This window comes from Argopecten irradians, chromosome 2, assembly GCF_041381155.1.
Source record: "Argopecten irradians isolate NY chromosome 2, Ai_NY, whole genome shotgun sequence".
Lineage (NCBI taxonomy): Eukaryota > Metazoa > Mollusca > Bivalvia > Pectinida > Pectinidae > Argopecten > Argopecten irradians.
Window position 1 is genome coordinate 34997877 of NC_091135.1, and position 10908 is coordinate 35008784.

Sequence of the window (10908 nt, forward strand, 5' to 3'; positions counted from 1 at the left end):
AAATCTCATTTTAATGACATGTCACATCAACTAACTGTAACTTGGCTATGTAATGACCAACTATAGCAGGTAATCCTCAAGGCCAGGGGTTGTGCCATGGCCACAAACCATTCTGTTACTTGCTGCCAACTAGGATATGTCAAACACATCACCCGTTAAGATGATTTGGCATGTTACAGTCACTAACCATGAGTAATTGGCTGTGATCATTTCTCTGTGAATCCTCAGTGCTCTGTATTCACCTCAGGTTTGGCACCTTGTCAACACAATTGGGTCATTTAAGGACGGGTCATAGATTCGAAACCAGGCGGAAAGCTGTGTTATATGTAGTGTGTAATTTGTAGAGCAATTAAGGTATAAATATTGTCCCTGGGGAACGATACATCAGATGAACGTATTGATAATGCATTAAATTCTGAACGCAGAGCACATGTACAATATTATATATATATGTAGGAACTTTAACCCACACTATCCTGTTAAAAGCATGTATAGAATTTACTGGCGTTCTATGGTTAATTGTCAGTGTAAACAGAAGTTATGCGTCCTGTTTACATGACATTTGCTGGAAAATGTTCAGAATAATGTCATTGCAATAACTAAACAAAGGAGACATGATAAATGTCTTGGACACCAATATTACTACACTCCATCTTATTAAGTTGAAATCCTGTGGGAAATTTAAACTGCCTGACAAAGCTCTGATTAAGTAAACCATCATTTAATTAACATTTCATTAGATACGAATCATCTCAACTCGAACAGAAATATCCTAATATGACGAACGTCGCCTGTCGCTTTGACAAGCTCACACAACATTACATTTTCTTGAAATACAAAAGTAGGGAGGGGGGACATTCCAATGAAGCAATTTCTCCAAAACAAAGATATATCACAGTTGAGCATATTTGTTTTATCTATACTCATTGTTTATTGTTAGTATATACACAGTGTAGTTGTCACTTAAATAATAAATGGCAGCATACCTTACGGAACAGGAGAGGAGGATAGAAAATAAGACTAATAAAATCTGTTACCTGTAATTTTGTAACATAATCCTAACCGAGGGGTTAGCCGAGGTTGGAATGTTACAAAATCTTATCCCGAGACTGAGATACCCGATCTCGATCACTTGAAGGTAATCGATTTTTTTCTCGCGCCTCCAAGATATTATAAAACCCATTTATATACTTGTTCAATGTAAAGTTATCCCATCTTCGGCCTCCTGGTTCAAAGCCGATTGACCATTTCATTTGCGCTTCGACTTTTGCGCGGTCATTCCGCGAAAAACTATAATTCGGTTATACATGTAATAAAGTAAAACAATGATCAATCGGTACATACTGTTTTAATAATTAAAAACAACAGCCCAACAACACATAATAAATGACTGAATGTACGTTTCTAATAATATTATTTGTCTGAAGTGTGTGACGTCACCGATTCGAGAGTATGACGTCACATGCGCGGACTGCTACACGAATGGCGTAAAATTCCGCCAAAAATCGCGTAAAGGTACCAGACAGATCGGACGAGATAGAAAAATCTAGCACTGGGTATCAGGCGAGATGTCCCTGTGCAAGGTGCGAGAATATATAGTTTATGGTATATGAGATCGACATTTTGCGTCAAGCTTTTCAGGGTTTATGGAGTACTAACGCTGTTTACAGAGGTAGACAGGAGAACAGAATGGTGTGATTTATGTGTGGCCTTTGAAGATCTATAAACTGTTGTAATTTGATTTTCTGTTCCCCACACTGGCTAACATCCGTAGCTCGTCCCAATAAAGGATGAGGAATGGTTGGCGGCCGTCACGTCCTCAGATATCAGACACTGATAGTCTTCACATCAAACGAACAATACATACGATATACAGTGGTCTACACTCTATCGTAGCTGGCATGCTGTGAAAATGATGGTCATCGATTACTGAAACGCTCCTATAACTTTCAACAAAAACACCCTCACAGCATACAAACAAATGAAACTATTCCTATTCATGGTTCATTCGAAGGAAATTAATTTCAATGTATAAGTCTTTTGATTGAAATACGGATCTAAAAAGAAAGAAAGAGAATAAATCAATGATGGATGTAAAGTGTTTAGTATAACTGGAGTTGTTTAACACTCATTCTCATATCCACTGAAATTATAGTTTTAGACCCAGAACCCGTTCACTTATTTCTTAATATATTTCCGTTTGTCCTTACTGATGTGAAAAAGATGTTGCAGTTCAAATGGATGTGGTTAGCCTAGCTTTGTCAAAAATGGGTTTTATAATTATTACCATTGTCGGAGTAGCAATATAACGAAGGAGAGACATTTTATTCGCACGCGCAAATAATTACAACTTTCGTGGAACACAAAAGTTACACTCGATATAATAGAATATATGGTATATGTTATTCGCCAAAATAAACGTTCTCGAATCTTTGATCATAGAATTTGCGAGCGAAAAATAGCATGCAAAAATACAGACGAATTACAGTAACCGAGCTAATTCTGTCTTAAACTTGCAAGCGATGGATCAGACTAAGTACACACGAACGATATCACTCTTCTGGTGAAATTATTCGTGACAATGACCTCTTCAACATGCGCCTGTTCAAGTTCTCCTTGGATCTGTAATGACGTTTGGGAGTCACCGCTGTGGCAGTTACGGATAAAACCACACATCACAAAACGATGTTTCATTTTAAATGTTGACATAGAAACTGGTCTCTTACTATGAGTGCTACATCGTACTTCATTTGTGTGGTTCGCGGCAATTCTGATTACTTCTTCCCCTTCATCACAATGACAATGACAATCAAACATCTCAAACGATATTATTGATATTACTAAAAAGGTATTTATTTTTAAATATATCAATTAGATATCATCCAGAAGTTAAGTTCAATACTGGAATTTAAATCCTCAAATTACCGTTAGCAGTCTCCATGAACTCACGAGGATGCTTTGCTCCTGTCTGCTGTAAACGGTCGTGTACGCTTCATAAAGTTATAAAATATAAAACATTAGGTAAATCTAACTTGATGGCTGATATAAGACTGTCCACCAGTCTAGAATATTGAGAAAAAAAATCACTAAAATTTGGCTTGATAATTTTGTTTCTACTACATGTTTGATTCTAAGTTTCAAACTAGGGGGAGATAATCTATAAAACAACTTTGTTCTGTTGGCCAGTCTAGTCTGATATGGGCTATCGAACAACTAGCCCCTTATACCCTACTCTCCTCCAGAAAGATGACAGATGGTGGTCGTGGTGATTTTTTCCACTTTCTCTTTGCTCCCACCAAAGCCCGACACCGTCTTTAGTAACCCGAGAACATGAAACACAAGAAAAGTAAATCAACATTTCCCGGGCGATACTATGGAGACAGCACACGCCTCTAATGGACCCCGGAAAACAGTCGTTTATTTTTACAGAAATCAATTCATGGATATTCTCCCAGCAGAACAATTTCGATCCATTCTTTCTGTTTTTGTCCTTTTTGCCCTCACTACCAGCATAATAATAAAACTCCGTGAGTATGGCCCCAGTATAATTTTCATCAAAGGTTAAGTTTCGGGAAGTGTTCAAGGACACGTACAAAACACGTTAACATCAACTGCGGGGTTTAAAAAAAATAAATGCCTTTTTATCTTCACTTCGCTGAGCGTTTTTACCCCATTTTGTGTTTTCAAGAGGTGGCTCCATAATGAATTCGTTTTGGCAATATAGCAATTATTTTCTCTGGTTATTTTAGCAAGAGTTAACTAAAATGTTTTAATTCAATCAGCAGTTTTTTACTTCTACAACATAGTTCACAACCTCGCCACACGTCAGTGGAAACCTTTATAACTCTCCTTTTTAACTTTATTTCACATCTTCACTGGCCACAGCGGTTGATAGAACAAGTCAGAACCATTTTGGTTCATTTTCGCCATTTTATTGAATTATCGCAATATTTTTAGTATCTGTCATACAACTGTTTCATCCACCGATGACTCGTCAGTACTACCATGCACCATAAGTGGTTTGAGTTGGCGTCAAAGCCCGATGGAAATCAAACCGAGTTATTTTCCTTTCGTTATGTAACTTCTGTCACAGAATGTCGTTTAACCATAAAGATGTTGAAGGGCGATTCATTGGTAGGCTGCAATGTTACATGGACAAAAGTATTAAACATCGTTTATTGATTTTGAACAAGTCCTTTCCTGGGAGGGGAACTCATTTCAATGATATATCGCTTACGTGATCGACAATTGTTGATCACGTGATAGACGAAAAGGGGGTGATTGTGTGTTCCGATTTCAAAACAGCACAAAACTTTATCGCTCAACATCATACAATCTATTGTGGCTTCAAAGCATGAAATGTACTAAAATACTTTGCTTTAAGTTGTTCACTAAATTTAGAACATAGAAAGAGACATAAAATAGAAACAACGCAGTTAGAAACAAACTGAGCTTTTGCTCTTTGCATGCTATGCAAGTAAAAAAAACATGTGAGAGAAAAAGCACATGAAGAACAAAACATTTGTTCTAGCAAAGAAAGCCCTAGTTCGAGAAATGTTCACGCTGGAGAAGACTAATGGAAAGTTTCGTGGACATTTTCCATAATAAGATCAGACTTATAATGCAGGGGTATATTATATCAAGTTTCAATTCTAAAGAGTCTTAAATGGTGGATAAAAGTGTAGTAGAAATATTAAGTCCCTTGAATCTTAAATAGAACATTGACGAATTCGATTTGCAGTCTTTTAACGGACAATTCAGTGAGACTAATTATGTTACATAACCACGAAGCAAAATATGGCATTAGCGTATTGCTCTACATTTCCATGAAACATAAAACAAAAAATATTGAAATATTCATGACATAGTTAAGTATTTTAATTGACAACATTGAAATTCCGAATCGTATAGCAATACGATTAAGCAGGTACTATATATACGCTATACCCATACTCGAGGGATGTCACGTAGGTTAAAGAAATGCAATACATAACTACCAAAGAGTTAATGGCATTGTTTTTCAGATAAGAGCATGCACCTAATAAAGTAAGCACACTACTGTAAAACGATTTCAGTAGTTCTAGACAAAAGCTTCCTTACTCCACTGTCACTTGCCAGGGATCGCCATGGCAGACAGCTAGCGAGTATCAACATTTTATACACATTTTACCACAGTGGGATTTTCTGATATACTACCATGGTACCAACAACTCTAACTTCCATTAGAACAGATTTGTTTCTAATATATGTGCAAATTTTAGTGCACTCTTAGACTTAATTGTCCCCTTAAAAGGTAATCCCGAGTTATTGTGTTAAGGACACACATTGTTTACCTGAATCATAGATATAGTGAGATGTTCATTGTTAATCGATGAGTGATGTTATGATGTTTAGGTGTTATCTAAAATACTGTAAAGCTTTAGAAAAAAACAACATATGACGTCCTTTGTTACATAAGGTTATATTTGGCATTAAGAGTCACACACTGAATGAACAGTAAATCAGCTATTAAAGACAGAAATTAAATCAGTCCATTAGGCAAAAAAATGTCTGTTTAGGCTGACCCTATTTCTTTTCCACTTTTCTACGAAAAAATCGAAAGTCAGGATTTCGATCTTAGACTCCGGTTCCGGCCATTACTTTGGAGTGAAAGACACTAAAAAATTAAGTAATAAAGAAAACTTCCGACCTACCGACCCTATTTTTTCCCAGTGTAATCCTAAACAGACATATTTCTGCCTTATCATTGATATTGAGATTGAACTCTAACGTTATTACTCTTAGATCGATTTTAATTCAAAGACTGTTTAAAGCATAAAATCCGATTGGTTAAACTTTACTGCTTAACGAAATTGATTCCAAAGTCAATTGAGAAGAGTGAATTTACAATCGAATTTAGAAGTTTATATAGTCTTAGCCATAGTGTGGATTTCAGATGTCGCCACTGCTGTTAAAGAAGAATCCGAACTTCGTTGAATTCGCTGTGGTAAGCATTTGAATGGTATGATAAACCTTTTTCTGGATGACACAGGAAAATAAATTATGTAGTTTTTTGTTTATTGATAAACTTACTACAACTACAAACCGTATGCAGCAGAAAAATTCTTCCACTAGTAAATATATTATCTTTATTTTCTTCTCTAATACATGTCTGATTCTTGATGGTAAACACTGTCCATAATATATTTGACTGATATATATATAAAGATCTAATCTAGAACATGGCGCCTAAAATACTGAAAGGAAGTTATAGGTTCAATCTTCATCAATGTCATTCCTTTTCTTTAACGAAAGCAACTTTCGAAAGTTTTTCGCTTTTGTTTAAAAAGTCAATGGAAAATGCTTATTCATTTATTTCACAGCGCAAGAAGACGAAAAGTCGGCAAATGATTTAGATATGAAGAGATTATATGCCTAATAATAAAACAAACTCTTTTGTATCCTATCACCACAGTTAGATACATTGGGAAACGATAGCTTGGACCAATTAGGTGTTCTCGTTTTCCTGAAGCATGTGTCATGACTTCTTGTACAACAGAAAGGAAGATCGATTGCATTAATACTTCCATATATAAGCATTTCACATCCTTTTACACAGAAAGGAGGATCTATCATTCAAAGGCTTACCACAGCAAATTCAAAGTTGATCTGAAAGTGATAAGATGCAACACGGTAGCAATGAGCTCGAGCATGCTCAAAAATGGCAGTGACTTTCAAGTATATCCATGAGGAAACCGATAATACAACATTGTTCAGTTTTTTTCGGGTTTTTTCGCGTGTCGTTTATGATGTCTGGAATCATTTATGGTCACTTTCAATATTATTGATATGCGCGTGCAAATCAATTTAGTGATTGGATGACCTACATACAGCCTCATAAACATTGGAAATGATATAGAAATACAGGTTTAGATAAATACAATTAAAAGGTTTTTCGTCTGTTTTTTTCTATTTACATGCATGTATATACAGGGAAGCTACAAACATGTACCGCACTGGTAAAAGTGACCGATAACATCAAATGTCATTTTCATGAGCAATGAGCCCGGTAGCACAAATGCACAGTGACCTAAGTTTCATTCATGAAAAAGGTTGTATTCACAATTTTAGAGATAAAACAAAAGGTGATTTTGTTTATTTGTATGTTTGCAAACGACACATAATCCGAACTATCCTGTGAGAATAAGGAGTAGAGTACAGGTCGAGCACTTATTGCAATTACCATAACAACAAAGTAAATCGTCGATGGATTATGTCGAACTGGGTAATACATAACTTAACACCAGCAAATCATATTTATCATCTGATCAACCTGTACTTTGACAATACGGATATATTAAAGAGTACCGACCGAACAAGTCTACCCGAGAGAACTAAAAAGTTATCATCCAGATTGCGATTACTATTAGGAGAATTCCCTATTTTACGCCAAATATTTGCACGCGCCTGAAAGCCATAACTAGCCAGTTTTACGTGTTAAAGTGTTTTTTCTCTTTCAGCAGAGTATTTGTCACGGAAATCGTGATGTTTGAAAACACGTCTCAGCATTGAAACAGAGGCAATCAGAAAATTAAATTCTGTAAATGTACCATGCATCACATTGCTGAGCTAACGCTGGTGTGAAATTAAAAGTACAAAGGCGCCAGCAAAGGAATGTCACATTGTATGATCTTCCTATAACAATCTTTATCAATATCCACTAAGCGTACGTACGTACTTGCCAGATCTTTGGGCATGTTTCTAAAGATGCTCTTTTATGGAAAAGGCCTTGTTTGAGAGCCAACAACGAGCGGGAAAGAATAAAGAACTATAGAACGGCGATGGGTTGCGGTTTACGAAGTGTAATGGAGAAAAAATCAAAATAACTATATCATCGACCGCCAGCTTCTCGTTTAGGACAGAGATTATAAATGGATTGGATCAAAATTTATTGCGGATGTTGTCAGTGTTCAGTAGATAACTCTCAATCTTCTGGGATGCTTGTTAGTAAAATCCTTGTACTTTATCGTGAGTCCTCGTATACATTACATTTCAATCGATTCTGGTTTGGGTATAATGTGACTATCTCCAGAACTGGTCTACTTTGCTAACATCTTCCCATCTTCGAGATACTCCAGGGGTTCCGATCACATACGATCTCTACACCGTTGGATTATCTCCTAGTAAAACTGGAGGCAACAGAAGAGAACAGATAATATAGTCCTTTAATACATCTTTAGTACATCAAATGACTGTGTGGCTTTGGAGTAGGAGTCGCTCTCTCTGTAGCCTTCACAAGATTTTTGCAGGCCAGTGATTGGTTCGGATTTGTTCCCCTGAGCTGCCTTCAGTTTTACCATGACATAGTCCAGGGGTGTAGAAGATCGTAAGTGATCGGAACTCCTGGAGTATCGAGGATGACATCTTCCACGAATTAAGCCCAGTCCAGATATATACCCCCAAAACGCACAAAATCTCTCATTGTGTGCCATGCCAATAGTAAGATCGAAGATTTTTTAACTGGCACAACAGATAGTATTATAGAAATAGGCAAATGTAACATGGCATTTGTGAACAAATAGTCTGGGACTAGTGGGCGAAAACCCCATTGAATAAACATCAGACACGAAAAGACCAATAAATTGTCTGTATGTAAATGGTGTGAGTTGACATTGTAGTGTATCTATTATCTCACACACTTTATCAAATGTCAGGGATAACACAAAATTGCGACTTCTTGTGATTTCAATCGGAGAGACGCAGGTGTGTGAAAACTAGATTACCTATCACAGTGCCAGTTGAACAGGCAGAAAGCCGCCAGTTGTTTAGTTTCCCTACACAGAAGATTCTGTGTCAAATCAATACGTAATACGTACCTCAATACATTCTCCTTTTACTTGACATTTTTTTGTACTGAACATCAGTCTTTTCCAAGGTTACACTATGTCAAGCCTAGAAAGAAATAAGATGAGCGCCTTTCACGAATAGAATTTGATTTACAGTAAGCGAAATGTGTTCCATTTCAGTAACAATTTGATATTCAATTATTCAGGTAACATTGATTAAACTTAAACTAGTCTTACTCAGTACTGAAATCCCCTCTTACATGAAAGTGCAGATTTGCATGCGTTTTAACATTTGCTTAACATTAACCAAAGGTCATCTTGGTTAAAGATATTTCAGTGCGTGATCACTTGCCGTCCGAATTTCGTAGTAAGCCAATGCAAGACCAGGCCAATACATCATAAAGAATATATTCCCGCCTGAAGTAAATACGTTCAACAGAACGATGAAAAAGGTTTGGATTTTGAGGACTCTAGAGCAAGGTGACGAACCGGTCGGATTGAAGAGGTAAAGGCTGATTTGGTTGGTGTCACGAAATCGCTTCCATGGACATTGATTGATCGGATAGCGTGACAGATCCAGACACTACATTCTGTAAGTCGAATTACTCCTATCAACATGTACCTAGACCGCGGATAAATTATTCACATTAAGTTCTAATGGGATTAAAATGTTCCCGATGTCGTTTTTCTTTGATGTAAATCAATTTAAAGATTTTCCGATTCATTTCTTTCTGAATAATTTAATACTGGTCTGAGAGGATTGATCTATATAAATCTGTAAGCACACTAACTTAGCAGGCCCCGATTTCTCGAAACAAACTTAAGTCAAAAACAGACTTAAGTCAAAAATATTCATATAAGTTATATAAGGTAAAAAAAATTAAGTTTTGACTTAAGTTTGTACTTTTGTTTCGAGAAATCGGGGCCAGATCTGCTAATACAAACGTATCAATCAGATCCTTAGTTAGTTCGCAGACATATTGCAGAATTAATAGCTTTAAGACGTCTGTTAGCTTCTCAGAACTGTTATTAAAAGTTCATATCATGAAAGTTATATATATATTTACACTGTACATACGTGTTAGCTTAAACGCTAATAAAAAGGTGGAATGTTAGCCTTGAAAAACAAGTTGATATTTTTCCGAGATCTATTCAAAAACAGTAAGAATTTGTTTACATTTATATTGTTTTAAAGCCGAATAATAATTATGTAATTTTTAAAGTGCATATTGACGTGTAAAAAGAGAAATTAATACCGCAATTTGTTCTGAAACAAGAGATCCCAGAGGGATCTTGGCGCCCACCAAAGAATGATCTATGTCTGACAATGGAAAGAGGGATCTTTTCCCTGCTTTTCAAATTTTTTCAAACACACTACATAAAAAATTTGAGACAGATCGCTATAGTACTTTCTAAGAAATAGTGGTAACAAACTTCAACAATGAAATCCAAGATGGCATCTTGTTGACCTATCAGTTACAAAATGCAATATGCACACCTAGGGCCCTAGGGGGACCTACATATAAAATTTGATAAGAATCCCTCGAGTACTTTCGAAGAATCCCTTCAGTACTTTCTGAGAAATAGCAGTAACAAAATTTTACTATCAAAATCAAAGATGGCCGTCTGTCGGCCATCTTGATGATCAATTGATCCCAACTTGCAATATGCACAACTAGGGTCCTAGGGGAACCTACATATGAAATTTGAGAAAGATCCCTTCAGTACTTTTTGAGAAATAGCGGTAACAAACTTTAACAACCAAAATCCAAAATGGCCGCCTGTCGGCCATCTTGTTGACCGATCCGTCTCAAAATGCAATATGCACAACTAGGGTACTAGGGGAACCTACATATGAAATTTGAAAAAGATCCCTTTAGCACTTTCTGAGAAATAGCGGTAACAAGAATTGTTAACGGACGGACGGACGGACGACGGACCACGGACGAAAGGCGATTTGAATAGCCCACCATCTAATGATGGTGGGCTAAAAAAGCTGTAAATGAAGTATTTTTGCATAATTATTTATTTTAACAAGAGATCCCAGAGGGATCTTGGCGCCCACCAAAGAATGATCTATGTC

General features: G+C 36.4%; 1 protein-coding gene across 1 annotated transcript in view; it reads right to left on the bottom strand.

Moving 5' to 3' along the window:
* Window positions 1-10908, bottom strand: part of LOC138315282 (ankyrin repeat domain-containing protein 60-like) — a 35153-nt gene that overhangs the window by 8982 nt on the left and 15263 nt on the right. Inside the window, exon 8 of the transcript XR_011207480.1 lies at window positions 8856-8931. The gene's annotated coding sequence lies outside the window, so the exon portion shown is untranslated. The remainder of the gene's footprint in view (window positions 1-8855; window positions 8932-10908) is intronic.